Consider the following 26,689-nt stretch of genomic DNA (forward strand, 5'->3'; position numbering starts at 1 on the left):
TTACCATTGATGCTGTTGCGGTAGATGGATGGGACGGACGAGGCATGCTTCAGTTTCAATTTTAAGCCTTTTCTGTTATTCCATGCTGCAAGAAGGGATTTTCGGCAGACCAGCGTTCTAGGACAAGGGCTGACTGCTGCGGCGCCAATCGGTCCAACGTAGAGAGCTACATGACGCTGCAGAGTTTTTTTTTGTTGTTGTTCCTGTTTCGGCTGTAGGGTGTTTTGGGTTTTTGCTTCTGCTTTTGCTGGAACTATCTGACCGGAGCCGATTTTTTTGTGAAGTGTTTTTTCCTTCATCTTCAAAGGAGACGAAGGTCGAGGGGATAGCTTTATGTCTTATTTCGACATGATGGTTTTCGCAGACGAGCTTAAGCATAATAAACTCTCGATGATTGCGGTCGATATTAGATATTTGATTTGAAAAGTTACCATCCATCCATCGGTCAGGCTAAGGCCGGGGTGGCCTCTGCTGTACATAGTAGCCGCCTCCATTCCACTCGGTCCATGGTTGCTTGTCTCCAGTTCCGCACTCTGCGTAGGGTCTGCAGATCGTCCTCCACTTGGTCGATCCACCTAGCTCGCTGCGCTCCACGTCTTCTTGTACCGGTCGGATGACTCTCGAGAACCATTTTAGTCGGGTTGCTATCCGACATCCTGATGACGTGACCCGCCCACCGTAGCCTCCCGATTTTCGCGGTATGGACGATGGTTGGTTCTCCCAGCAGCTGATGCAGCTCGTGGTTCATTCGCCTTCTCCAAGTCCCGTCTTCCATCTGCACTCCGCCGTAGATGGTACGCAACACCTTCCGTTCGAAAACTCCAAGGGCGCGTTGGTCCTCTGCACGTAGGGTCCATGTTTCGTGCCCATAGAGGACGACCGGTCTAATCAGCGTTTTGTAGATGGTTAACTTCGTGTTACGGCGAACTTTATTCGATCGTAGAGTTCTGCGGAGTCCAAAGTAAGAACGATTTCCTGCCACAATGCGCCTCTGAATTTCTCTGCTGGTGTCATTGTCGGCGGTCACCAGTGAGCCCAAGTACACGAATTCTTCAACCGCCTCGATTTCATCACCGTCGATATGAATTCGGGGTGGCGGGCGCGGTGATTCCTCCCTGGAGCCCTTTGCCAGCATGTACTTTGTCTTCGACACATTAATGACTAGTCCGATTCGCCTGGCTTCACTCTTTAGTCGGATGTACGTTTCCGCCATCGTCTCAAATTTACGAGCAATAATATCAATATCATCGGCGAAACCAAGCAGCTGAACGGATTTCGTGAAAATCGTCCCACTCGTGTTTATCCCCGCTCTTCTTATTACACCCTCCAAAGCAATGTTGAACAGCAAGCACGAAAGACCATCACCTTGCCGTAGCCCTCTGCGAGATTCGAAGGGACTCGAGAGTGTCCCTGATACTCGAACTACGCACATCACTCGATCCATCGTCGCCTTGATCAACCGTATCAGTTTATCCGGGAATCCGTATTCGTGCATAATCTGCCATAGCTCTGCCCTGCTACCGTTCCAAATGTGCTAGAAATCGGCGCATGTGCGCAAAGCAAACGATTTGACCCTGGCTGGTGGTCTCAAGTGCCTATGTTTTCCACAACTTTCAGGTGTTCATTGCAGTGCTGCTTCCACCTTTCAATCGCCTCAGAGGCACCAATCTTTAATCGTGTGCATTTTTACTCGCGACACAAATCCGTTGATTATAGGTTGCACTGAGCTGCTGGGAGAGCTTCCGAGTTAACTTTTTTTAAAACTATTGGTTCAATCAACAGCAAGGTCGGCAATCCAAATGCTGTCGAAATAAAATTAATTTTGGTTACTATTGTTCGGTAGTGTATAAAAACGGCTGCAATCTGTTTTTCAATGCCATCATCAGATTAAATTTTAAATTCAATTTCAAACCTACTAACGAAAACACTTTTTCTTCTATTTCAGATTTTACTAAATCTCATCAATAAACGACACGTAAGTACATAGTTGATAAATTTTGCACACTACTATCCGTAATATGAATTATTGAACCACGATAATCATAATAAGATAACCATAGCCCATAGATAGCGCAGTTGGTAACAGCACAACTTACATTCACCTCGTGGAGAGTTTCCTTTGCAGCTTCCTCACGACTTCGATATGCGTGTGCAACCCCTACTCTATTCGGAAAAGTTTTAGACAAAACCACAAGGCAAAAGTCGTCCATACATCGTTTCTTGATTGCACGCTTCTGAGCTGAGAAAATAGCAAGTGAGTGTAACTCTTTGCTAGTGAGTGTGCCCATCCTTGTCCTTGGGAACAGGAAACCTAGCTTGAAGGTAGATTTTCAAACTCGATTCAGAGAACTCAAGCAAAATTTGTTATGTTTTTCTTCAGTAATTTTGACAACTATAATCTGATATGGTTCGAAATGCCATGTTTCCTTGCGAAATTATGTAGCAACATACTACTCCACAGTGCTTAAAGAGAAACATCAGAGAATATAAATATGGCTGCCACAATGGTCGACTTGGACCCCTACTCGCGATTTCAAGAGCACCAATCTCAAAAAATCTAAAACAAATGCGCTCGATTTGGAAAACTGCCTCTTTTTGCAAGTGAGCAAAGCCAGGATAAACAAGTGCGGCTTGGTTCGATGCTTCGTTCGTCAGATTTGTGCCTCTAAAGTTTGTATGCAAAATTGCAATGGGATTTCTTGATGTTTCACCTTAAAAGACAACATGTGCTTTGGAGCCGCTAGTGATTTGCCCCATTCTATTGCAAAATAATCATGAAGTAGAAACTATATACAATGATAGACATTCGTTTAGCCGAGGCCAAAACATTTTCAAAAAAGTGTCGGGAAACTCATACAAAAGATTTTATGATTAAACTTTTTTATCGTAGTGATAGTATATCTAGTACTGTTTTATAAAAATGTGATACATCACACTTACATGTACACTGAAACAAAAACGAGGGTAAAAACCCTTCAAATGTCATGTTTAGCCGAATTGCACAATTTTTAGAATTCCATAACAAAAAAACTAACAAATTTCGAAAAATATCCAACAAAATCATTTTGTATGGTGTCCTGCATTATAGATCGACTTGAAAATCATGAATTAGATCGTTTTTGGAAGTGTTGCCATATTAATTTTGCATGCATCTCATATAAATATGTCATAATATTGCAAATGTTTTCAAATTGAGATTTGATGTAGATATTTTCATCGGAAGTGATTCAAAAGAATCTAATGAAAGTTTCATGACCGAAGTAGGGTAAAACATTACTTAAAACAATGTTTTTAACAGAAAAAAGAACGCAAACCATCAAAAAATCACGTATTTATGTATTGTTTCGATGAAATATTATGGTTTCACTTGCATAAATCTCAGCGTTTACTACTATTACGTCTTCAAATAGCTCCTAATATCTTCTAGACCGTGTTCTGGCTGAAATAACATACATTGGACGGCTCATATTTCGAGAAATGGCATCGAAAGTATTCAAATTTCTAGCATGAACTACTTGTTTCATAATTTGGACATTCTTTTCAAATAAATCATTGATTGATTGATTTAGCTTTATTTGAGAGACTTTCAGCCCTTGGCTGGTTCGTCTCTTAAATAAATCATGTTAAAAATGAATGTTTTTCACAACTAAGACTCATTCATAATATATTTCTTCAGATTGAATGAAAAAAGCCAATTGTTTGACCATATCTTGGATTTTTGTATAAGCATCTTCTTTTAAATAAACAGGGTACAACAATTCTGACACTTCTTGCAGTTCTTTCACTTAGCAGTCTTCTAACTCATATTACTAAATGAGTATCAAACAGGTATACTCCACAGGCATTAGGATACGTCTTTATTTCAAAGCAGAACTATTTATTTTAACTTTTATCAATCCCATTTTAAAGTTTAACCAACCAAAAACCAGTACACTTAATTTTTTCATAACATTTTATGCAATAATTTGAACATTTCTAACAATTATTCTGTGCCATATTTTCAAAACTGCTAATCTAGCTTACGTTTGAGTGTTTACAGAAATCATTTTTCTTAAATAAATTTGTTTATCGTCGCTTCTCCTTATCGGGGCATTTTTTATAATATTTCTCTGAATTTCACAAATAAATAAACTTTTAGGGTCAATTATCTTGCTAACATGTCATAAACTAAATGCCTTGGAGTATATCCTTGAAATATACTCACGAAATTGCAAAAAATCTATTGAAAACCAATTTTTCATTTACCTCGGCTAAACGAATGTCTAGGCAAAAAATGACATTTGAGGGGTTTTTACCCTCGTTTTTGTTTCAGTGTATATGTAAGTGTGATGTATCACATTTTGATAAAACAGTTTTAGATATACTATCACTATGATAAAAAAGTTTTATCATAAAATCTTTTGTATGAGTTTCCTGCCACTTTTTCTGGTCTCGGCTAAACGATTGTCTATCACTGTATAACGAGCTTCGATCTCTTGACAAGTCTCCCGAATTCGTTTCTGCGGAATCCTCAATTTAAGGCGAAACTGGCAGCATTTCCTCATTTTTTTAGTTTTTGGTTCTTAATAAAATAACGAAGCAATATTTTCAAAATCGGTTTTCGTACACGTTTAGAGTATAGATCAAGGTATCTCCTAATTTTTTTTTTCAGGTGGAAAATGTTTTTCGTTTTTGCAGAAACATTTTCCACCTGGAAAAAAAAACAGGAGATACCTTGATCCATACTCTAAACGTGTACGAAAACCGATTTTGAAAATATTGCTTCGTTATTTTATTAAAAATGAAAAACCAAAAAGTGAGAAAATGGATCCAGTTTCACCTTAACATAGGCCATTATTTGTTGCAAACATAACCCGCCTAGCTCCACCGTTTCGTTTTCTACTTTCGTTTGAGGTTATAAATGATTTTCTCTATCAATAGTTCAAATCATTCTGAAAGTCACGCTTAGGATGTGCAAAGTTTGTTAAGGACAAACGTCTTGAAATCCCGCTTCAACATTGCATCGAAACTTCAGACTCACAAATCTCAAGAAGCAAGCTTCAAACAACAATGTATTTCATTATTCTGTTCTTGCTCACTTGTAATTAGCTCAAAATAAAAAGCTCAGGTGCACTGGTTTTGTTTACGAAGATATTTGTGCCCTCGAAATCGTGAGTAGGTGCCAAAGTCGGCCATTGTGGCTGCCATTTTGGGACTCTAACAAGTCTGTCCTTAACAAAGTATCGCAAGGAAACGTGTTGAATGAGCATATCAGCTGACAAGGTTGCCAATTTAAGAAATATGTTAATTTGAACGAAAAATTCTGATATTTCGTAGGTCATTTTTTCATGCATATTTATAATATTATATTGTGGTTAAACTACAATTGTCACATCATATATCATAAAAATAATTTTTTTCGTTAAAATTGCCTGCCGCTTTTTTTCCAATTTCAAAAAAGTTCGTTGGAAAGTGGCATTTAACGCCAAGAAATGGAACTAGCATTTGACGATTGATGATGATTTTTGGCTTTGTCGTGGAGCGTTACTGTCTGAGGCTCGGCGTTGTGGTCGTCCAGTGTGAGGACCTGAGGATATTATTGTGAATCACGAAGTTGAAGCGCAATGGGAAAGACGGAATGTTTTTTGTTACGCCGACTTCGTGCGGAGCTGATTTTATGATTTCTTAAGTTGCGCGTTGTTTATTTGAATCTCCAATATACGGGTCTAGTTGTGTTCGCCGTTTGAAGATTTCAAAAGCAGTTTACTCGTTTCCAATGTCTCTGGAGAGTGAAAACTGAGTGTTGTACTGAAGTAATATGAATCTAATATTGTTGGCAACCCGGCTGCCAGCGCGCATTTACTATCTGCAACCTCTAGCTACACACACATACAAGAAGGATTTGGAGCAGGTGACAGCTCCAACGATGAGTATGATTATTGCCGTAAGTAGGGAAAAAATCCAAAACACAAATACGATATACACATTGTTCTGAATTCTATAATTTCTAAATCAGATAAAACCTATTATTTTCGTTTTCACAGTGTCTGTAGCTTAATAAGGTATTTATAGTGCCAAAAACTATAATTGTACATAAAAATAATCTATTAACATTAATGTTAGGTACCTGGACAGTGAAGTGAATTTCGTCTTTCTAACCATAAATTCCCAACCTTTAACTCTACAACTACGGTAAGCAATGAAGCATTGAATTTCTAGCATCAAATATTTATTGGAATTACATCATTAATTAGGTATTCGGCCTACGAATTCGCTGAAGACAGGCCAGCACACTTAGGGGACTAAACGTAAGTCTGATGATATTAAATATAAAATAGCATTTATATCATATTGCCAGTGTATAACTTGAAGCCTGTACACCTTATAATCTGTCCACACGTAAACCGATTTTGTTGTACACCTTATTTCCAATAGGAGAATTATAATCTGCCTCTGAAATACACCCAGTTACCGTGTTTAATTTGCGGTGATTATAGTCACGGAAATCTCCCCATCAGTTCCGTTGGCACAGCTGCCAACAAGTATGTTAAGAATACTTTATTGTTACACAAAAATTAGCTAAACGGTTTAAAATTTGCTTTTAAAATTTCGAGTTATTTGCTATGGAAAATTCTTCTCGATGTGTGCGTTGCAGGATCAAGTGTCTAGATGGTAGTGGTGTGAACTGTAAGTTCAAACAATTTTACAATTTAGCGGTTTTCGAACATTTAAGTGAATTAATGCAAAATACTATATTGAGAATACATGGATAATTCATCTAGCAATCCATTGAATATACGTAGGTAAAGGTAAGTTTGCATGTACTACTGAAATAATGATAATCGACCGTGAGTGAAAATTTGGATGGAATTTGGCGCGTTCGGAGCTTCTCGGTCAGCAGCGATGGTGATAGCAGTTTTTGGCAAAATACCTTTCTGCCCGTGAAGGGAGTGGATTCAGAAATCCGCTGCGGCTGCATCCGAGTGTTTTGCGAGTGGTGTGAATGAGTGAACAGTCAGTATGGTTTGGAGAGTATTCTAAACCTATTTGCTACTGATACTGGAGGCATACACGTAAAACCAGCTGAAGAGGATTATCCGGTGAGTTCATTCCTTGCTACTACCTTTCATATTTGAAAATGACAAATACATGGGGATTTCGGAGGGGTAGCCTAAGGTAGCTAAATGAACTGGTTTCCGGGCAAATGTTCGTGGGGTGGCCAGACTTTGTCACGAGATAACAACCATCAGGTTGTATTCCGAAGGTCTCCAGTGGATTTAGCTTACCCTGCTACAACAAACCATCAGGTAGATCATTCCGTTCCGGTATGACTCTGCAGACATAGGTAATCCTTGCGCTGATGGTGGGTACACAATCATCATCATCATCATCATCATCATCACTACTGAAGTAATGATAATTAGTGCTAAATAAGGAAAAAGAATAAGAAGAAGCAGACAGTCATAATCATTGAATCTACATATTTATGACGAATCCTTCAACCGAAACTGCAAAATCTGAAAATACACGTGATTCAAGTAGCATGTCGCAATGGTCGAAAGTCAGTATGGATCACTTTTGTCCTTGCTTTTGTCCAATATTTAGATCATCAGGTTGCCTGATAATTTGAAAACATTCCTAATCATAAGAACATTTTCGACAATTTATTGGACGAAGTATTCTAACTCAAATTGAGATCCATTCTTAAAAATTTTAAGAACATTAATGCTGCTGATGATGACGGAATTTTAAATGTACTCATCATAGAACTTCCAGAAAGTTACTCATCATTTTTGGGTAGTAACAAATGTTTACAGTGAGCATTCTTTCTTGAAAAATGGGAAAATGCTAAAATTGTTCCAATTTTGAAAAGATTGACATTGATGAAAATTTTATTTTTGCCAAGGACTACTCATCAACTTTAACGGGTAATGATTTGTATTCGTTCCACTAAATCCGATGGTTACTTCACTATGGTAGCACTTCTTGACATATGTAGAAAAGGTATTATAGTGTTTGGCACGAAGGCTTGGTCGTACAATTGCAACTTTCCACTGTATAATATTGAAGTAATCCAGAACTATTTATCCCATCGAACACTTCAGGTACAATATTTAAATTCCGAGTCAGACAGATTACAGGAAAGAGCTGATGCTGAAAGTTTTTCTTTATTATTCCAAGGGCTCTCTAGGAATTTATACAGGGAAGTATTTTGAAAGTATAACTATAAACCCTCTAGGAACTTCATTTTGTTTTGTTTTGAAGAGCAAAACAGGAACTAATAAATTGTTCGGTCAATTACCGACACTCAGATAACACAAATTTATTATATATGAACCTTTTTAGATATTTCTTTTTCGAATTAGTAAACCTAAGAGATTTCTCCAAATGCTTTCAAAACTCAACTTATAATATTTCCTCATAAGCCACAAGAGCTCTCTATTAGAAATGGTCAACAACATTATAGTCATTGGACTATACAAGTCTTAGCTTTACTTCGTGAGCTCAATTTCTTGGAATTTTCCAAGAAATTGAGCTCACGAAGTAAAGCTAAGACTCCTGCTAGATATGAACATAGCTTCCGAAAGCCATATAGAAAATATTCATGTTTATTAGTGGGTATATAAATATAGAAAATCAAGACTAAAAGAGACTATCAGAGAAATCTAAACTTTGCCGCAATTGGTAGCGAATAATTTGTAGTACATTGCAAAAAAGTTTAGATATGTTTTCTTCTTATTTGCAAAAATGGAAGATTTCTCCAAATTCTTCCAAAACTCAACTTATCATATTTCCACATAAGCCAAGAGCTCTTTGTTTGAAACCTTCTAATAGACACGTTGTGACTATGAGGGGAACACCAATAAATTGGTTGGATGAAGTTAAGTATCTGCCGCTCTTACTAGACAAAAATTTGACTTTTATAAACCACATTGAAAGTATTCAAACTAAGTGCAATAAATACATTGAGTGTTTATACCCATTTATTAATAGAAAATCAAAACTTTGTCGCAAAAACAAGCAAAGACCGACCATGGTGTATAGTGTCCCAATATGGCCGAGCTGTTTCAATACCAAATAAAAACACCTCCAGAGGGTTCAAAATAAAATTTGGAAATTGAAAAATTAAAATAAATGTCTACGAAAGTAGCGTTAATAGAAATCACAGGGCTCGGTGATGAATGATACTATTAGCTACAAAGGATGGGCTTTAATACATCTCTTTCTCATGTAGGTATGCAGAAATAGGTAAGATTTTAGTTAATTTGACGAAATATGTACCTATCAGTTTGTTGGATATGTATACCGTGCAACTCAGAGTAATAACAATAAAAATACAATCAGGTTTTTTTTTAACGCGGGGGATACGTACCACGTAAAAATAAAACTCAGTTCAAAATTCAAAAAACCGCGTAAAAAAGTCTCATCATTTCTCGACGAATTATGCAAAAATAAGACGATGAAATATTTTGTTTTGTATGGAGTTTTCATTAACGCGGCCGCGTAAAAAAAGACCTGACTGTACAAAAACAATATGATGTAATGTGGTCAACCATTCAGTGAATTGTAAATGAGATTTTTACAATGAATTGTATCGGTTGTCAAGTATAGTAACAATGCAAAAAACACAATTTTCCAAGCAATTTTCCCATGTATATTTTTTGCAAAACCATACTATTAATTGTAAATAAATTGTACTAAAAACCGATACGTAGGTTTTAATTAACTATACATTATATGATATAAGTATGGTTTCAAACAACTACACGTACAGTAAACATATTGTTTTGAACTGTAATTTCAGTACTGGCTATACATTAAATTAAATTGTTTGTGAATGGTTTTACGTTACATAAACAATATAATATTATGTAGTCTTGCCATTTTCCTCCTGTTAATGGCATCTTAGGCTTTCTAGCGAAACAATTAAATACCTTCGGCTTAAAAAGACGCACTGGGAAAAAAGCATTACCGATTACAACAAATTCCGGGAGGGCAGATAATGAGAAGGTCACCGAAAAAGGATCTTAGTTTCCACATCCACTTCTCGTGCTGGCACATACACCGCATATTCAACAGTAAACGCTTCGTGCTAAGCAATTTCAAATGCTTTGTAGTTAGGTATGGTTAACGAGCCTGGATAAAACAAAGAGGAGAAACGTCAAAATTGGAACAGTCGATCTAGTGTCACCCCCATAGTTCCAATCGAGCAGGAGACCTGTCAAAACGACAAGGATTCTCCACTTTGGTATACTCGGGACACTTTAGGTTCGGTGACCCGCAACTTCTTTCACTTGGTTCCAGGATGCTTACGCACCAGCTCTCGAGAAATCAAAAGCATATTTAATGGTTTGCATTTGCGCAATAGGAATTCAATTCTTATTTTTATTTTGGCGCACTCTGTAGGATGCGAAAATGGTATAGCGATAAATAAAAAATAAAACTAATATTTGTTTTAACTATATTAATTTACAGTTTGTATCCCTATTTCGTATACAGTAATTTGTGAACCACTGTTGTTCTGTCAGCAACACGTGGTCAAATGTGGACTGGGGATACAATAGACAAAAGTGAGCACTACAAACTGGATGGACAAAAGGGTGTATCGAAAGAGTAATACTTATCTGACCGCAGCAGCAGGTAGGCAGAAGGTGTAGCTGTCCGTCGTTGTTGAACGATGTTGCTAGCTGCTCGCTTCCCGAGTTGCACTGGGTACTACCTTGCGACACTACACTACAATGCACGATAAAAAAGTCCTTCTGCACTAGCGGGAGAGAAACTTTTATACGAGGTGAGATACGGGGCACATAGCCGACTAGTCCAAAAGCTTAACACTTTTCACCACACCAATTGCTGTAAATAGTTGATGTAATAAACAAAACACAAACTATGCTTGAATTGGAGCGAAAATTACAAATCAAATAGTTTTTGGATTACGTTTTGGTAACAGCTCCAAAAAAATTTTTGGATATTTTAAATTGGAATTTCCGTTGTTTGGTTATGAAATTTCTGATAATTTGTTCAATAATGAAATAATAATGATTAAAAACAAACATTTGGTTTAACTATGTCCGCATCTTACTGTCGTGCATTCGCACAGTACGATCTCCCACTGACTGAAGTTCAATAACATCAAAAGCAAATCAAAAGTTAGAAAAAACTTGAATGTGCTTTTAGAATTTTAAGACAATAGAGGAATTCCAAGAAGCAGCACGACTCGATATTGATCGAGACATATCAAAAGATCATATAAAGTCACGACTAACATTCCAATAGGGCATATGAAAAAATAGAACATATGCAAATGAAAAAATATATCACGGAAACGGCTTGTTCGATCGGAAAGGTGTCTTCAGCTAAGTTGTAAATTTATATATGGCGGCTCTCAGAAAAATACACATTGAAAAAAAATTGGTTTTTGTTCTAAACATTTTTGTTACTAAAAATTAAATATCTCAAAAAGTTATTTTGGGAGAATAAAGATCAATCCATATGCTACATTCTGTGAAAATTTTATGATGATAAAACAAATGTACGGAATAGTTATGACACTTTGAATATTTCAGGTCATTCGAACAAACATGATTTTTTTAGAGTATATGTTATTTCGTGAGTATGTTTATGTCACTGTTGCAAGGTGTTCTACACTTGGTTTGTCACATAGCGATGAACTGTGATACTTGTAGTATACATCTGAGTGCTGCGAATAGAAACGGTTTTATTTTTCAAGCTAACTTACACACACCTACACACTCTCGGCACACAGCTTGTAAACACGCACGAGCGTTCAATTTTCTTGCAACCACCTCTCTCAGCTCGGTTGTCAAACACGCCGTCGCGACGCTATTCGGAAATGATAAACATGATCAATCCACCTTTATTCCAATGTTGTTCTCGGGTCCAAAGTTTATTATTTTCCATTCGCGATGGAAATTTTGATGGGTAGTTGTTACAAAATTAGCTAAAATAGGCTCAAAACAATGTTTATCCTGCTCCTCGCTTTCCAACGGCTTGACAGCGGCAAATGAAGATATTGTAAAAACAATTTTGATTATATCCGCAGCACCTAGATAACAATACTCTTCAATCAATCACACAGGTTTAACAAGGTTTAACATAACCTCCATCTTCAATGTTTGGCTCCCAATGTTTGGCTCCCGCTAAGAGAGCATATTGAGTCAGTCCGCGAGACTCAGGTATACATGTGATATTGAATTAACTGTACAACTAGTCACGATTGCAAAAGGGTGGGAAGATGCCATTTTGTGTACCTAGCAATGTAGAAGCTAAGGATGGAGGTATCGAAATGTATTCTTTTACCAAAACTTTGAAAAAAATCTTCATTAGTGCGACTCATACTTTTGACGAAGCACCATACAGCAGCGACTCATACAATTTAGAGCATATACTATTCATGCGCTAATTTGCCTGCGTAATCGGGTATTGGTTACATATACTTTGGTTGTGGTTTGGCACATGGATATTTGCCATTAAGTATGAGGCAATTTTCCCAACAGGGGAGGAAAAAAAAAATGAGGCAATTTTCCTGAGTGTACTAATGTACTTGAAATTTTGCATATAAAACTACCTTCAGGTTTACGCCTGTAGATACCAATAGGTATATGCTTTTTGATATAGGTAGGTTTCTAAATATTTATTTAACTGAACAGTAAAGCTATTGCTTCAGTCATTACAATCGCTAAACATATAGGAAAAAAGTGAAAAGTGATATTAGAAAGTTCAACAATAAACATGACACACATTTTATAAAATGTTGTAAGCCGTTTGAGGGACAGAAGTGCTCTAAAGAGCTGCGAAACATTTCAACAAACACCATCGATAAGTTAGAGGCAAGTGGATATGCTGAAGCATCAACATCGAATACAAGTTATCGTATTTGCACGTGCTGCCGTTTAAAAGTTGATCAACTCTCTCTATCATCCGAGCAACAATGTATTAGGAAGATCTGCTGAAGCATCCGAGGAGTGTGAAGCAGGAAGTTCAAAGATGGCAACTACTTCCGAACAAGTGACGTACCAAGTGCAGAGAGTCTTGCTACTGTATTTTCAGTGACTTCAGTGGGTACTGATACATCATCGGCAGAAGAATTCAGGCAACCCGTCTATATTGAAATATTAAACAGAAGTATTTCAGGAATTCAAGTAACGCTAATAAAGTTGAACTACGCCAATTACGTCGAAAAGAAGTACCGCAAAATAAACGAAGGCGTTCAAATTTGGACGCGAAGCCGACTTCACCGAAATAATAATAAATGTATAAGAAAGATTTTCAAATCCAACAATAACGAGAAAAGAACAGCTGTTAATTTTGTCGATGCTGCCGAGTTCTTGGACAATCCAAAAGGCCATGGAAGAATTCAATACAAACAGAAACATCGCAACGGAGGCAAACAAGTTCAACGATAACAAAGCTGTATCAAACAGCACCAAATCTATCAGTTTAAGTGATAAAACTAAAGAGGCAGTGATACAGTTTTTTGAAGACGACGACGTAAGCCGACTATGTGTCGGTCAGAAAGACTATGTGTCCATAAATAAGATGGAAAGCGTCAAGCCGTCCAAAAAAGACTATTAATGACGAGCTTTCAAGACTATTAATCTCAAAGAAGTAGCAAAAATGATCAATGTTTCAAACTCAAACTATGACTGAAGCAGTCCAAGTTGGAGTAAAATTTACTAACAAAATTGTTATTGGATTACGTTTTGGTAATGGATCCAAAAAAAATTTTTGAACTTTTTAAGATAGGAAAGTGAGAATCTACGAGAAATTAAAACGTAGCGCAGAGCTAAATGATAATAGAAATCACAGTGCTTTGTGAAGAATGATGATGTCAACCCCGTCGGCATTGCTTTTATACGTCTATTTCGCTGACAGGTATACCAAAGTAGGTAAAATTTTATATCTATGGATAGAAGAGCTCGCTATTCTACCTGCAGGTGAATGATCGTAAAGGCCGTATGAACGCGTTCAGCGGTAGGTAGTAAAATTCTGCATTAACATGTCTAAAAGGTCTAACTCGTTTTGTAAACAAACGATCCGAATTGTTCAACAACTGCTCGGACTCATTCATAAATTTCTCCATTTCTAAGAATATAATCAGAGGTTTATGGGATATTCCTCCAGGGATTCTTTCGGGAATTTGGTTTAGAGATTTCTTTGTCAATTTCTTCAGGAATCTATTCTCTCGAAAATCTATGTAGAAATTTCTTCTCCAGGGATTCCCTCAAAAATATCTCTGTAAACCCTATAAATTATAAACTATAAACTCTCCTGTAAATCCTCGAGCTAGGAACATCATTTTTTTTAAGAGCAAAACAGAAACTAATAGATTGTTCGGTCAATTACAGACTCATGTCAGAATAATGCACTCGGCATTAAAAATGGTAAGACAAATTTATTATGCATGAACATTTCGAGATATTGCTTCTTCGTATTCGAAAACTTGAGATTTCTCCAAATGCTTTCAAAACTTAACTTATAATATTTCCTCATAAGCCACAAGAGCTCTTTATTTGATTTGTTCAAGTAGGCATGTTGTCAGTATAAGGAGTATTCCAATAAAATGGTCTCACGAAGTAAAATTAAGACTCCTGCTGGATATAAACTTGGCTTTCGAAAGCCATATAGAAAATATTCACCCACTTATAGAAAATGAAGACAAACAGAGAAATCAAAACTTTTCCGTAGATAGTTTGTAGTAATTTGCAAAAAAGTTCAGATATTCTTTCTTCTTATTTGCAAAAATTGGAAGATTTTTCCAAATTCTTCCAAAACTCAACTTACAATGTTTCCACATAAACCAAGAGCTCTTAATTTGAAACCTTGAAGTAGACATGTAACTTCAATAAATTAGTCAGACGAAGTTAACTATCTAGGACTCTTGCTAGATAAAAACATAACTTTTAAAAACCACATAGAAAGTATTCAAACTAAATGTTTATAGAAAATAGACAGAGATTGTTCAGACCGACCTTGTTGTATGTGGTCCCAATATGGTCGAGCTGTTGCAATACCAGAAAGAAGTAACTTCAAAGGATTCAAAATAAAACTTTTGAAAATGATTTTGAAGTTGTAAAGAATTTCCAGTATTGAAACATTGCTAATAGAAATCACAGCAGTGCTCTGTAATGAATGATGATAATGTTAGCTACGATGGGAGGGCTTTTATACATTGCGTCCACAGGCAGGTATGCACGAATAGGTAAAATTAATGAAACACTTTCTTAACACTTTTACGTGCCATTTCGTTGACAGTGGCACTCAGAGGTAGACAGTACAGGACAGTACAACTAAGCATTTCAAGTTTCTACCTAAACTGATAGGTATCTGACACATTCTACGGGCCCCGTATCATCAATACCAATTTTTCAAAGTTGAATTATGGCATATTTGACATTTTTATCACATTCTACATTACTTTTGTCATCCATATCATGTATTCGACATGATATTAGTGTGACAATAAATATAAATTGAACGACGATTAAGATTAACATTAAAATCGTGATTTTAAGTCTTTTAGGCACACTTTTCACCCAAACTAGTGTATTTTAAACACCAACACACTGATTTTTCAAAAGTCTTCCATCATTTGTAGATAAATGTATGTAGATTTTTTAGCATAAAAAGATTTTTAATCGGAAGACTTCACAACTCTGAAATATGGCTGATCATAGTATGGGTTTTTATTGCGTTGTAACGTCACGAAAAATCAACATTTTTAAATTTTATTCAAATACGGAAAACGTGACAAATATGAAATTTTGTATGCTCTTTGTACTCGAAAATATCTTTCAAATGAGACTAAAAAAAAGAAAATCGGTTCACGGAAGCCTGAGTTTCACCTGATTGAAGTTTGCGTTGTAACGTCACGAAAAAAAGTTCTGTGGAAAAGACCAAATCTTTCTGGATTGGACGGCTTTTGAATTAGACAAACGTAGTTCTATATTCAAAACAGTTTCGTTCTCGTTGTGTATGAGCTCTTTTTCGAGATATCGATTATAAATTGCGTACCATTACCGGTTAATAAACTACGTAGATTTTTGAAGGGCGGGGGAGATAGTGTTAGGCCAAAATCTACGATATAATTGTACTGCGATATTGTAAAATTTTTTAATCGTAATCTAATACCACTCAAACCGAAAATTTCTGTGATATGAATGGCCAACGGACGAAACACTGGCGAAATTAAAAAGTTATTAAGTTGGTCAAAGACTTACAGTTGATGGATAGTTTGATTTAAAGTTCCACCGCTAGAGAACTTACAAATTTTAAATTTCATACATCTCAGGATCCCTTTGACATAGAAATACGATTTCTTCGGCAAAGTTGTTTGATAAGTAATAGACTTGCAGTTGATTTACCAATAGATGCGAGATTTTGCCACTAGAAGACGTTAGTTTCCATTTTGCAAAAGCAGGCAAGGGATTAGAATTTCTTGAAAAGTATTCTGCAAGCTGGAACTTTTTTCACTTTCGACATATTGTATTTAAATCAAATTGTAATCAAAGATCAATATATAATTCTTAACTCTCAAAATTTAATTTAATTTGATTCACTTATTCCTTAGATATAAGAGTTGATAGATCACAGTCAAAAATATGATTCTACTTAAAACGCTCCATCTTTGTGTAGAGCTTACCAATCAAGTCCAAAATTGTAGAAATTACAGATAACAAGTTGAGGAACTATCAGTCAAAATTTGAGAATTTTTGATATATTTTATAAAAAGTTACGGCTTGTTGAATGTGTTTTGGATAATTAATAAAATTGGCATGCTTTTGAAAATTTGCAACTACCACCACTGTGTGGCAGAAATTAATACCATACGGCTATTAAACTGAAAGTCTAGTGATCTACCAAACAACTTTAATGAAGCAACCATCTTTCCAATTAATCACGATCTTGAGATAAATAAAACTAAAAATGCCCTCTAGCGCCTCCTAGTGGAAGGATTTGAAATCATACGGCCCATCAATTGAAAGTTCTTGACCAGCAAAACAATTTTGTCGAGGACACCAACTGTCTAAATAGTTAGGATCTTGAAATATATGGGATGGATATTACGTCAGTGTTACATCTATTATATAACAAGAATCACCGACAAACAGACCTACGAAATTAAAACTCATATATCTCGGGACTCTAATTACTTAGACTTTAGACTTTTAAAATGTTAATGTCTTTGGAAAAGTTGTTTGTCAAGAATTTTCAGTTTAAAAGCCGTTTGGTTCAAGTTTCTAACTGACTAGTGGTAGTTGAAATTTTGAAAAATAATGCACTTTATATTTATTCAAAAAATATTCAACATGTTGTAACTTCTTATAAAGTGCCCAAAGATTTTGCCAAAAAATAGTTTCTCAACTAATCAAAATTTGTTGAAAACTTTTTGAGAAATTCTAAACTATTGTAAACTTTTAATAAGTGTCGCTCAGTGTGTCTGAATCTCACATCCAATAGTAAATCAGCTGTAAGTTTTTGACTTATTTAACAACTTTGCCAAAGACACTAACTCTCTAAGTAATTATGACTCTGACATATATAGGATGATTTTTTTGTCAGAATTAGGTCTATTTGTCTGTGGAATCACAGAAATTGATGCTCCTAACTTGTATGCAGATCGTCAGGTATGTCTATAGTTCAATAACTGCTCGCACATCTTAAAGCGTTTTCAATTGAATCAATGACATTGCATAAATTATTGAAAAAATGTTTAAATCGACGGCGTGATAAGTTTTATGCTGCAAAATCTAAATATCTGGTGGTGCGAAGTAATGAATATCAACAGTCTTTGGACAATATTAGATGAATATGGGTGGTACTAGGCCGAAGATGGGTACCATTAACCTTCATGAATGAGTTTTCATACTGCTGATAGCAATAACTTGGCCCTCCGAGCCATTTATCATAAAACGGATTTTCAATAGAATAAAGTTGCTCTTGGAGCGGTAAAAATAATGCAATAATATATTCACAAATTCGGGCAATTTTGTCTGATTATTCTGATTCAAAAATGATGTGCATTTTCGTGACGATACAACGCGAGCAGTACCCTGTTTAAAACTGAACGGGCGTTGTAACGTCACGAAATGTGAAAGTCGATTATCCAAAAACGAATCCGAAATGTATATGTTTCATTTCACTGCATTGAAGAACAAACCAATAAATTTCAATGATGGGAGAAATTTTCAGTTTAAAATAAAAATCCGAGCAAATTTTTCAAGATGTTGGTTGCGCGGTAGAGGGGGTCGGATTCTAGCGCGTTGTAACGTGACGCTACAAATACGCATTTTAAACAAGTTTTTCTATTGAAAACTAAATGTTAAACAGGTCAAACATATCGGAAACTTTACAAGGAATCTGAATATGATAAAATATTTTGAGGTTTACAGTCGTTTTTATGAAATATAGTGAAAAATCTGACTACGAATGTGTAGAAACGTTGTAACGTCACGGTAGAATGTGCCTTATCTCGACGGCGTGAAACTTAAATATCTGGCGGTGCAAAATAGTGGATCTCAGCGCGCTAATCTTTGGAACAAAACTAGAAGAATATGGGTGATACTAAACCAAAGATGGGTGCCGGTGTCATTAACCTTCATGAAGGAGTATTCATACTATTGATAGCAATAACTTGGCCTTCCGAGCCATTTATCACAAAACGGATTTTCAATAGAATAAAGTTCCCCTTGAAGCAGTGAAGATAATGCAATGATATATTCACAAATTCGGGTAAATTTGGCTGATTATTCTGATTCTAACATGATGCGCATTTTCGTGACGTTACAACGCGAGCAGAACCCTGTTTAAAACTGAACGGGCGTTGTAACGTCACGAAATGTGAAAGTCGATTATCCAAAAACAAATCCGAAATTTAAATGTTTTATTCCATTGAATTGAAGAACAACCCAATAAATTTCAATGGTGGAAAAAAAATTCAGAATATCATAAAAATCCGAGCAGATTTTTTAAAATGTTGGTAGCGCGTTTGAGAGGGTCGGATTCTAGCGCGTTGTAACGTCACGCTACAAATACGCATTTTGAACACGTTTTTCTAATGAAAACTACATGTTCAATAGGTCAAATATATCAGAAATTTTACAAGGAATCCGAATATGAAAAGTTATTTTGCGGTTTACGCTCGTTTTCATGAGTTATAGAGGAAAGTCTGACTACGAATGCGTCAAAACGTTGTAACGTCACGGTAGAATGTGTCATCTATAATTCAGCAATCGTTTGGATGCCCGGCGTGATCCGGGCATCTGGACAGTTTACATGAATATGGCCTCTGTGCAAAACTATACCAATCAACAACTCAATCACCCTCACTAGAACCAATATTCAACCAAATGTGTCACCGCGCAAAGCTTATTTTCCACTGAAACGCCAAAACTCTCGTAATGCATAATGCAAACAATTCATCACCGGGCACAATAGACGACTACACCGTCGTCGATACATCATAAAAGTGCATAACTACATAAACAAGCAGCAGCAGCATCGTTGTTGCTGGCTGCCGGCTAACCTGGTCCCTGTTCCCTGATGGTTCTTCCCTTGGGGGAATGCGAAGATTTATATCGGCATACCCCATCACCATTACCCGAAAATAAATGTGATTTTAATTTCAGATAAAAAGAGCTTCGTTGTGATTTTCGCAAGCTAGCTAAGCTTGTTTTTGGTTCGCTTTACCTATACATATAAGGCTGGAGTCACAAGTTTGAGAATAGTAATTTTGGAACTCGCTTCCATACACCTTTAAATAGTTCTAAAGCTTTGCCAAACCAATGATAGATATTTTTATACATGATTATGTTAACGGAAACCACTAATCAAACGATATCAAAATCTTAGAACTTCAAAATCTGCAATTTAATAGAAAAATGCAGAAACATGAATTTTAACTTCGTTTCTGGTCATAGGTAGAGCTGAAAATGTCATATTGATTTATCTAGATTCAATCGTTAATCGAAAAAAATGTTGGAAGCATTTGGCCATCCAATGCTACTTGGCAAATTTCGAGGCTGGAAGTCATCTTTCTACAAGCAAATAATAAAATAAATTCAAATGTAAGATTTTTGGAAAATTAATACCATCTTACCCCGCTCGTTCGACACGTTTTAATTCGACACTTTTTAATTCGTACCCCGCTTATTCGACACATGTCGAATTAAAAAGTGTTGGAATGTCACAGCGATGTACACTGTAAATGCAAAACAGTTTAATATTGCGCTTATACTCGCACCCGCAGCAGCTCCTCTTGCAGACGCTAATTCCGGAAGTTCAGTTTTGATGCTATTTGACGCCCAAACCGCCTGAAGATCAACCGGAATCGACTGAGGATCAGAGCCGTAGCGTGCGGTTGGCCAGGTTGGCCCCCGCCAAGGGCGCCGGCCTCAAAGGGGCGCCGAAAATGCCTAAGGATAGAAAAAAAAAACAACAGGATGATGCTATTGTTTTTTTTGAATGTTATCAAGGTTTCACAACTTTCAGTATCTAAGATTGGTAATATGTTCTTGAGTTTTCCGTATTCTCAAATTTCGTTAGTCTATTCTAGTTTATTTTGAACTTACGTTACTTTCGAAGATTTTCTTTGCATTCATTGACATTCTTCTTTTATTCCTTAAGAAATTCAGGAAGTTATTTTGGTATTAATTCAAAAATTAGTGATTTTTTTTTTCATTTTTATTAATGTGTATTTTAACTTAAATGCTAATTCTACACTCAGCAAATTAGTGAAAGAATTCTTCCTGATATTTTCCTAAGGATTTAATTAGACAATTTTCTCCAGTTTCCTTAATAAATTTCAGTAGATTTCCTTTCAGGGATAAGTTTGTTAATTTTCTTCAAGGACACCTTCAGAAATTCATCTACAGATTCCTTCGAAAATTCTTCACAACTCTATTTCTCAATACTTCTATTTCACAATTTTTGTTCAGGAGTGCTTCTGAAAAATCTTCAATGAATTTCTTCAGAAATTTTCCAGAGTTTCCTCCAGAAATTCTTATAGAGATTCCTATAAAAATATCTATTCGGATTACTTAGAAACTCATCAATGAATTTCACCAGTAATTTCACCATAGATTTCTATTGAAAATTCAACAGAGATTCCTTCAGGACCCCCCAGGGGTTTTCCTCCAGGTATTTTTTTTTAGAAAATCGTATAGATTTCTTTAGAAATTCTATCAATGTTTCAGAAAGTCTTTGATAGATCCCTTTAATAGAAGAAATCTCTCATATCGCTTAGAAAGTCTTCCATTTATTCCTTCCGAAATTGTTGCATGTCTACTAAAGGTTGATCCATAAATTTCTGCTAGAATTCCCTAGAACACCTTTCATGTAAATATGGAATTTCTTCAGAAGTTTCTCTAGGTGTTCCGCTGGAAAACCTGCCATTGATTTTATACAAAATTTCTCCAAAGGATTATTTTGAAAGCCTTCCATGGATTCCTTCCGAAATGTATCTATGAATTTCTTCATAAAATAATCAAGGTATTTTTTTTTAGAAAACTTTCATTAGATTTCTGAAGCAACTTTTGCAGGGATTCATTCAAAAATTCTTTCAGGAACTCTTCCAGCGGTTTTCCACACTTTTTCAAAGCACTCCTTCAGGCATTTTTTTACGAACTATTCCAGAAATTCCGTCAAGATTCTTGAAAAAAAAAAATACATCATTCCTATTAGGAATCTGAAATGCCATTTCTCATTAAAGTGCTGAGTTTAGCGTGATTCTTGAAATGCGAAATATGTTCGTACGTATACCCGTAAGAGAAATAAATTTTGGATTTTTTTGGGCAACTCCCATTGAGATTCCTAAAGAAAAACACGAATGAAAAACTTTACAAGAATATATAAAAATATCGGAAAGAATTTGTTTTTTCGGAACACTAAAATCCATTTTTCAAGAAACTAAGAAAAATAATAACCGCAAACTTTTGCAAATAATGTCCAATTATCATGGGGCGCCAATCTGGATTCTTGCCAAGGGCGCCATTTGGCCAAGCTACGGCTCTGCTGAGGATGGCAACAATCGTAAAAAGAACGAGCTTTTCATTCGCACCACCGCAATATCTGTTGAAATCATGTTTCATAACAAATCCGGAAACAAAACAAAAACAAAAATAGAGTTGCCAAATTTCAATGAGCAACGTGGTGTAGGGTGACCAGTTTGTCGAATTAAAAGTTTACCCCGGTTATTCGACAACAGTCGATGTCGTTTTAGTGGGGTAATACCAAGGGTAATACGGTATTATAAAAGGTTGTTTTTGTGAAAATCCCAAAATAATTGTAATTTTGTGATTTCCTCACACGAAAATCCATTTAAAAGAATCCTCACTGCTTTATTTTTTAAAGCTGAAAGTAATAATAAAAAAAACGATCAAAACCATTTCAAAATAATTCCAAAGGGAAATTTTGATTGGCTTAAGTCAGGGATATGGATCTGACTACCTGTACAACGAAACAAAAATTAACTGTTGGTTTGTCTCAAGGGTATAAAACATACATATCTAGCGCATTGGTAGCACAGCGCAATATTGTTTTGTCTCATGAGCAAACACATCTACTGCCATTCTACGCATAGGTGTCCCATGTTCAATGGGATTCCCATATAACATGGGACAATTATGCGTAAGACGGCAGTGTATCTCTGGCAGATTTTGAGCAGCTGTATCCGAATCCGGGCTCAGAATAGTTCCAGTACGTCACAATTTGAAGCTATACCTCTATTTATAGGGTAAAATATACGATTTTGGGCTTTTTTCAACTGCAAACCATTATGCATGGAAATATTTTTTCAAGCAATTAAAAGGTGAATTGGTCAATACATGTACATTAACGACTCATGTAAAATATTTCGTTTTACAAAATCGATTTTGATAGTTTTAAGCAATTTATGTTAGGTACGATATTTCCTATACAAATCACCCTCCAAAAGTTGCATGCAAGTTCCTGGGAAAATCCCCGAAGGACTCGGAGGAATTCTCATAAAATCTCATAAACTTATCAAAGCTTCAGGGGATACTACCTGGAGAAATTCTTGGAGGAACTTTCGGAGGAATTCACGGAGGAGCTCCTGAAGGAATTTCGGAGATATTCTTTAGGTGATTCCTGTTAGAATTTTCGGAAGAAACTTCTGGAGGAACCTCCGGTGTTTGAGGAGGTAACTTTTGCAAGAGCGTTCGAAAGCATTTTACGCGAAATCACCCGAAACGAATTTTTGGAAAATTCTCTGTAATTAATTTCTGGAGGAACCCTCACAATATCCAGGAAGCATGTCTAAAAGGAATTCTTAAATGAATCCCCGGAATCAAATCTCCATAAGAAACACCCTAAAAGAAATTCCTGTGACACTTTTCGGAGGAAACTCCTAGGGGAATCCTCGGAATGAGTTTTTGGTAACCTCGCTGGATTGAATATACTGGAAGAACATCCTTCAAGAGGAATCTCCTGGATAAATTCCGGAGGGAATTCTTTGGAGAGGTTGCGGAATTCCATGAGAAATCTTCGGAAGGCATTCCTGGATGCATTCTCAGAATGAATACCCAACAGTGGCAGTTTCTGGTTCAAAGCATAAATATACGAATAGCAATCAATGGTTCCACTCGTGGTCGCATGATTGCGTTTGTTCATCTTCGAAAAATTGACCCCAGAACAACCGGAACCGATTCTCGGGAAATACGAATATCGGTTCTAAAATGGACAACAGTATTTCAGATAACGGAATATTAGCCTAGAATGATGTGTTTTGAAAATCACGATGTTTGAGATGCCGCATGACGGTATTGAAGCATTTTCAAAACTTGGCCCGGAACTGGATTCCGGAAAATCTGTATACCGATTCCATAATGGCCAAATGTATCCTAAGTGGCCAATCATTATGATAAAATGCCATAATTTTCAAAGTCATGAAGTTTGATATGTCGCATGATGGTGTTTGTTTATTTTCGAAAATAGGACCCCGGAACTACGGGAACCGTTTCCCGGGAAATCCGAATACCGGTTCCAAAATGGCCAACAGTATTTCAAACGACGCCAAAACAGCACAGAATGATGCATCTTGAAAAACCACGAAATTTGAGGTGTCGCATGATGGTATTGAAAAATATTCAATAATTGACCCCGGAACCGGTTCCCCGGAACATCCGTAAAACGGGTTCCAAGGCACGTAGTGACCGGGATGGACTTCTAGACAAATTTTTCTGTCATTCCAGTGCACTAAGGTCTGAAAACTGAACGGCTCTCATATCGAAAAAAATACTTTTTCTAAAATGGCCAAATCGAATGACCCATTTTAATTCCAAAATAACTCCGGAACCAGGTGGCCATTCCAACAATCCGTAGATATCCGCTTATTGTGTCAAAATTTGGTCGAAAAATATTGAAAAACAAAAAAGTTATAACGAAAAGAATATTTTTTCGCACTCTCGTTAGGGGGGTTTGCTAACGGAAGGGTTAATTTAGATGGCAATTGATCAATTTACCCTTTGATTGCTTGAATTGCATGGTTTTAGGTTCATAAAACTGTAATAAATAGACGCCATCTTGAATTTGGAGCCGCCGTATTAGGTTTTAGGCTGTCATCTTGGATGTTTTGATCGGCATTTTTGGACTCTACACATCTTCTTCATACCATATATTTTCATATTGCGTGGTTTAAGAGCCCAAAACTCCATTGAACAGCCGCCATCTTGAACATAAGGCTGCCATCTTGAATTTTGGGCCAACATCGGTCTCCAGTCATCGGACATCGGTTTCTGGTCTCCAGTGTTGATTACCGCACAACAATTCGTCAACTATGCTGAAGGTTACGAAAAATCGCCGCAGTTTGATGTGTCGTATGATGGGGCTTGGTATAGTTTTATATAGGTACTGTCAGTTCTGCCGGTGCTGGTCCGGATCACTGAAATGACCATAACTCCGGAACGCCTTGTCCGATCCGGACCATTTCAAATAGCAAACAATGCGGTAAAATTGCAGATTCGAGCTATAATCCAAAATATCTGCCAATGGAAAGTGCTTTAAAGGGGAAAAATCTTTTATGTACATAGACATACATACACACAGATTCGTCGAAATGAGTTGATTGGTATATGTGACTTGACCCTGCGAGCCTTCTAACGAAAATTCGTTTTTTGGTGCTTTATGGGATTACTGGGAGTTCCATGGTGTTTTAGAGGGGCTTTACAGAGTGTTTCTGGGACGATTCAGAAGCGCTTTGGGGCTTTTGGAATGTTTTACTGGGCTTTTAGGAGCGTTTGAATGCGTATTAAGTGGTTACTGGGTTTTTCAGGGAGTTTCAGGATGTTTTAGGTGAGCTTTGAGGGGTGTTTCTATCCGTTTCTGGACGTTTAGAGGGGTTATAGGACGTTTCAGGTAGGTTTAAGATACGTTTCAGGGGGTTCCATGATGTATCAGAGTTTAAGGTCGCTTCAAGTGGTTAAAGGTGTTTCAGGGAGGGTTCAAAGGCGCTTATGGGCAAACATCCTGCTTCAACAGTGCATCAGAACTTCAGACGCACAAATCTCACGAAGCGAGATTCAAACAACAGTGCATTTTATTATTCTGTTCTTAATCACTTGTAATAAGCTTAAAATAAGAAACTCAGGTGCGCTGCTTTTGTTTACGAAGAGATTTGTGCTTTCGAAATCGTGAGTAGGTGCCAAAGTCGGCCATTATGGCGACCATTTTGGGATTCTAACAAATCTGTCCTTAAGGAGATTTCATGAGCTTCTTGGATGTTTAAAAGGGCTTTTAGGAGAGTTTCATTGCGTTTCAAGGGGATACAGGTCGTTTCAGGTAGGTTTCAGATACGTTCCAGGGGGTTCCATGACGTATCAGAGTTTAAGGTCGTTTCAAGTGATTAAACGGCGTTTCAGGGAGGGTTCAAAGGCGCGCAAGAAGATTTCATGAGCTTCTTGGATGTTTTAGGGGGCTTTTAGGAGCGTTTCAAGGGGTTACAGGACGTTTCATGGATGTTTCAGATGCGTTTCAGGGGAATTTTAGGATGCTTCAGATGGGCTTCCGGTTACAAAATGTTTCAATGAGTTTCGGAGGGTTCCTAGATGTTTCAGGTAGCATTTAATGTGCATTTCAATACGTCTTAGGGTGTTTCAAGGTCTTACATAACGTTTCAATTATGTTTTATAATGATTCTGAAACCCGCTGAAAATCGTCCAGAACTCCATAATCCCCCCTAAAACTCCCTTAGACCCTATGTAACGCACCTGAGTCCCTTCGATACCCCAAAAGCCTCTGTAATGTTACTGACACCCGCCGAAAATTCACTGAAGTTTCCTGCAATGCTTCCGAAATCCGTCTAATACCCCTTCGAACCCCCTGTAACTCCCAATAAAATCTTATGGGTGATCCCTGAAACGTCCTGTCATTATTAACTGCTTAAAAAACGCGCAAAAATGTTTAAAAAACTTCAGTATACTGTATATTTTCCTTCACTTTTTGAACTCAGGCCATAGTTCAACATTTACAATAATCATCAGCTTGAACTGGAAAGAATAATCCAAACTAATATGATAAAAAAAAACTTCAGAAAATCTCACTACTTAAGTTAAGCCGTGCACTCTCTCCTATGTTGAGATGCTTCGTTAGGAAACATAAGCTTTATCTTGATGAAATATTTGCTTGAATGCAATTTTCAAAAACGTCCTGGAAAGCTATGAATAAAAAATAAAGC

The 26,689-nt window shown here is 36.6% G+C and overlaps 1 protein-coding gene across 3 annotated transcripts in view; it reads left to right on the forward strand.

The window, feature by feature from the left end:
- Positions 1–26,689, forward strand: part of LOC115257546 (uncharacterized) — a 380,825-nt gene that overhangs the window by 207,903 nt on the left and 146,233 nt on the right. For all 3 annotated transcript variants that reach the window (XR_009999519.1, XM_062861131.1, XM_062861132.1), the window contains one exon: positions 1,946–1,975. The gene's annotated coding sequence lies outside the window, so the exon portion shown is untranslated. The remainder of the gene's footprint in view (positions 1–1,945; positions 1,976–26,689) is intronic.

The sequence above is a fragment of the Aedes albopictus genome, chromosome 3 (genome assembly GCF_035046485.1).
Source record: "Aedes albopictus strain Foshan chromosome 3, AalbF5, whole genome shotgun sequence".
Classification (NCBI taxonomy): domain Eukaryota; kingdom Metazoa; phylum Arthropoda; class Insecta; order Diptera; family Culicidae; genus Aedes; species Aedes albopictus.